Consider the following 5,242-nt stretch of genomic DNA (forward strand, 5'->3'; position numbering starts at 1 on the left):
GGTTTGAGGAGGTTACTCAATTGATTGACCATTATTTTGCAGAGGGTAATGTTGGTGTGAGCTTTGATCAGAGACGTCCTGTCTTGTCTGAAACACAGTCGCAGTCTGTTGATGGTACATAGGAAGTTACACAGGATTGGATGGTCCCGGAACATGTTCGTCAATATGAGTTGAAGCAAAGCAAGAAGAAGTTGAGGTTTGAAATTGAGTCAAAAGAGTTTGCTGAGAAGGAGAAGCAGAGGAGATCTGAAGATGGTGGCAATGGTGGTAAATTTGGCAAGATGAAGAAGAGGTTGAGTACTCTTGTTGAGGAAGGTGGTACACCTCGGCGGAGTCCACGTGTTGCTGGAATGAAGAAGAATCTTGGCAAGAGAACCGCTGAAGCTTGTGGAAGTGATGATCCTCAGCGCAAACGACTACATGTCACTGAAGGTCCCAATTCTGATGACAACGACTTTTTGCTTGCAGATTATGTGAAGGGTGTACATCCTTCTAGACGCAAAGACTGTGGTTCATCTAAGAGTGTACCCAAGCGTGCCCATGATGATGTCGACGAAGATGTTGGTTGTGATTCTGGCGAGGAGGTGGATGCTGCTCCAAAGGTTTGTTGAAGTGCACTGCATTTGTTTCCTTCATTTGTTATTGTTTCTGTATTTTCTATGTCTTTTTTTATGCCTAATCTTTTAATGTGGACTGCATTTCCCTTTACACAGAGGAAGAAGTCCAGTAAGAGCAATGCAACTGAAGATGATGGTGAGGGAGATGATTCTCGATTTAACAAGACCGTGCGTTTGTCCCTTCCCACTGTTTGCAAGGCTGCTTCTTTGTTGAAAGAGGCGCATTGCAGCCGTGTTAGGGATGCTGGATTTGGTGTTGTCTTTGATCTGTTAGTAAAGAAAAATGTGTCACGCATTCTTATGTGCTATCTGATGGGAGTGATTGACCCTGCCACCATGTTAATGGACTTTGGGAATGGCAGGATTCTTCGAATCAATCGTGATGTAGTTCATCACATTTTTGATTTACCTATGGGATGTCACACGGCACCCATGCCTGCTTCCAGTGGTCATGATGAATCGTTGACTGCCCTCAAGGATGAGCTTGGCTTTGACTGTTCAAGAAGTATAGGTGTCAAGGACTTGCTTGAGAAGTTGAAGGTGTTGGTGGAGGAAGATGATTATGTGAGTGTTGACCTTGCTGTGAAGGTGCTCTTCCTGATACTTTACCAGAATTTGCTGTGCCCGGGGCCTGCAGTTCGTTTGGGTAGAGTTGCTGCGATGGTAGAGAACATGGATTATGCGGCTATGGCTCATATGGACTTTTGTCATCTTGTTGTTGATGAGTTGCAGGCAGCTGTGGTTAGGTGGCAATTAGAAGGCAGCAAGTAGAATTGTGCAGAGGGTTGTGCCATTGTCCCCCTGATTATATATCTTGACTGCTTGAAGCTTCGCAAATTTTCAGTCATGCACACGTTGACGCCACGTGCGTCATACCTGATGACCAAGGATCTAATGAAGTTGTACAATGAGGATGTGCGTGTGAAGGGAAAGATTTACTTGGAAAGTTACAAATTTGGGAAGCTGCCGGTTAGTGCACCTGATTTTTTAATATCAGATTTTTTTTTAAAAAAGTGCAGCCATTACAAATGTGAACTTTTCTAGTACTCACATGTGTACTTCTCTTTGCGTGTTGTCTTTTTTTGCAGTGGAAGGCGTCAGGTGCTATTGTGTACAACCGTTCTGTTGTGGTTGTACATGGCAGCTCTGATGCGGGGCCTAGCACTCATGCTAGGTTTTATGAGCCTATCTGTAGTCAGCTTCCTGCCTGTGATGATGAGGTGCTGCACACTCGTGGTTTCATGCCTCGATAGATGTTTGATAATACAAGCTCTTATAAACAGACATTTGTTGGCGGCAAAAAACATGAGGAGATTGATGAGCTTCTTCTGAAGGTTTTGAAGCTGACTGAGGATTTGCCAACCTCTGGTGACAGGTTGAGGACAGTTGCTGGTTTTTTCCCTGTTGTCCATGGCCCACAAGATGAAGATATTGTTGCTGCTCACAATTTTGATTGTGGTGTGATTGAAAGCCTGAAGATTGCAGTGACAAATGTTCGTTCTTCATATGCTCAATTGAGACATTCACAAGAAGAAAAATGTGGTCGGTATGAGAAGGATGCTGGGCATATTGTGGACAAAATGATCCATCAGGACACTGGCATTGGCGCTAATAATGTATGTTCTAGGTTTTTTGTGGCTTTGAACCTCTTTTTTTGTGTATTATGTTGACTGCTCCTCACTATTTTTTTTGTTATAGGCTGGAGTGGAATCTTCTGGTGTCGATGGAACTAGAGTCGATGGAGTTGGTCAGGTATAAATACTCCTGCCATGTCTGTTCTGCCATGCTTCCCTTTTTTTATTTGAACTTGCATTTTGTTTGGTTCCCTTTTTTTGTGTACTTCTCTGTTGTGAAGTGTGTACTGCTTGTGCATAGTTGAAGTTTTTTCTTTTTCGGTCGGTACCATCTTATTTCTCATTTTTTGGTTTGTTCTATGCCCGTAGACTGGTGTTGCTACTCGTGATGTGCACAAAGAGACCTACGATGGCTCTGGGAAGGATGAGGTCTTGGCTGATGCAGCGTCCCCTCTGGATGTTGTGGTTAATAAGGTATAGTTGTATTACTTGTTCTGTTAGTGGGTTGTAATCTAATTTTTTGTTGTCTGTTATAAACTTGATTTACGCTGTCATGTTCATCCATATGCATTTTTATTTGTGTATGTTAGCTGCAATAGTTTTACATGTGTGATCTTCACTGTTTGACAAAAGTGAACTGCAGTTCTGTTGGCATGTGCGATCCATACTGATTTACATACGTGAGCTTCAGTATTTAACATAACTGAACTGCAGCATTTGTCAAAGCGAACTGCAGTTCTTTTTTTATGTATATGTGGGTTGCAGTTGTAGTTGTGTTTGACACACGTGTGTTGGTGTTGTTTTGCATATGTGGACTGTAGTTGTTATGTGTATGTTGCTATCAGTCTTTTGACATAAGTGTGCTGTGTGTTGTTGTGTTAGTTATCCCCATGCTTATTTTTGTGTTACTGTGTGTTTTTTAAACTTTCCACAGGTTGGAGAACAAAACGTTGAAGTCCACGTTGATCTGAATCAGGTCAGTTGTGCTGTTGATGGCCGTGGCAGTGATGATGCTTCTGTATCAATTGCTGTTGAGTGTGCAGATCCTTCTATAGCTCAAGGATCCCACGATGTTGTTCCCACCAGTCGGCATGAAGATTCTGATGTTGGCATTGAAAAGCCACTGGAGAATGTTGCCCCTACTGCTAGTGTTGTTGCTTCCCCTGTCTGTCTGGTGTCCAATGATGTTCCGGAAGTATCAATAGTGGAGCCTCATGTAGTTGAAGTATCTAAGGACGCTGCTGTCGACCAGACTGTTGCAAATCGAGAGAATGCTGATGTTGCTACAGAAGGAAAGTCCAGTGAGGTTGTGGTGGATTCGTCGCAACATATGCAAGAAAATATTTTGCTCAATTCTGAAGAACAGCAGCCTGAAGACTCTGACACTGAAGGCAAGAGATTTTTTAACAGTGCAGTTTGATGTTTTTCTCATTCATGTTGTTTAATTACTATGGTATCTGTATTAGATGTTTAATGATAAGTGAAACTTTGATCCTTTTTCTATGATTTTCAAAATAGCTAGCAGAATTTCCTTATCTTAATATTTAAACTTCATTGTTTGGATAAGTGAACTTCATCTTTTTTATTACAGATGATGAACTTCCTGTTGTGACACCGTCGAGCATTGATTCAGCTCTTTTGAAAAGATACAATGAGTTGTATGCTGCTGTTACAAGGGCTCGAAAGGACAAGAAGAAGAAGTATGGTTTTTTAGAAATTGTTTTGTTCATATGTATTATCTAATTTTTGTATTTACCCCTTTTTATTTGTTGTTATTTTTTTAGTATCTTATGTTTGAGTTTTTCCTGAAAAAATTCAGGGACATGGTTGCTTTTAAAACTGAGATGGGTGATATTAGCATTGGCGAAGTTGGTCAATTCTTTTGGGATAAAGGGATGCTCAATACAAGGCTTGTAGATCTTGGGGTTTCTTTGCTGGTAGATAAGTTTAAGGGATCTTCGACAATGGTTGGTCCGTACCATATTTGTGTAAGAATGCAGAAATTTTTGTTTTATTTTTTGATTTTCTTTTCTGATTTCGTACGACGACCTGTTTTGCTTATTTGATTTTTGGTTTTGTTTCGGCAGACAAATATTTGGAATGGTGGTACTGTAGGCAGGAGTGTTAAAATGATGTTCTCTTCAAAAGCCGAGGAGCGTGTTGATAAAAAGGATATGGTGAGAGACGTTTTTATGTGTATTTTGCCTGTTTTGTTTTTATAGCGTTCTGTTTTTTCTTCTTATAATAATTTTATTTATTTATTCATGCTTCCAACAGGTCCTTTTTGCAACTTTTGATCAGCGAGATACGAGGGATGGTGTTGGTCATTATTGTGTAGTTGCGTTAACTGTGAAAGAAAGGCGGTTTGAATTTCTTGACTCGCTCAACAAACCTAGCAGCCCTGATGCGGTCAGGGTTTTTAGGAGGATGGTTAAAAATATCAAGCGTGCATGGAAAGAAGGTAGCTTGAGTTCTAATGAGCCGCTAAATCCTCCCACACTTGATGGATTTGTGTTGAAACATGTCATTGTCCCAATGCAGCCAAATGGGTGCGTTCTTTAGAGCCCTTCTGTGTCATACCGTTCAAGTTTTTTTTTCACTTGATTTTTGTGAAACTGATGTTTTTTATTCTTTTTATTGCAGGCATGATTGTGGATTCTATATGTTTCAATTCTTGCAAACATGGGATGGTGTTCGAGTTGCTAAGTTTGGGGTGGAGCACATTGGCTACAACAGAAAGGCCATGCTCTATAGCTGGCTAACATCGAGGAAGTGTTGCCTTGATTTAACATCACTTCTAATTTTTGCAGATAAAGGTTGTTTTATTGAACTTCTTTATCCTCGCTTTATTTTATTTTTGTCTTCTGCTTGGTTCCGCTTCTTTATGTGCAAGTGGGCTGCATTGTTCTTTATATGTGGGCTGCATTGCTATATACAAGTGTAGGCTGCATTGATGTAGAGAAGTGGGCTGCATTGTTCTTTATATGTGGGCTGCATTGATGCATACAAGTGTGGGATGCATTGATGCAGAGAAGTGGGCTGCATTGTTCT

This window comes from Triticum dicoccoides, chromosome 1B, assembly GCF_002162155.2.
Source record: "Triticum dicoccoides isolate Atlit2015 ecotype Zavitan chromosome 1B, WEW_v2.0, whole genome shotgun sequence".
NCBI lineage: Eukaryota > Viridiplantae > Streptophyta > Magnoliopsida > Poales > Poaceae > Triticum > Triticum dicoccoides.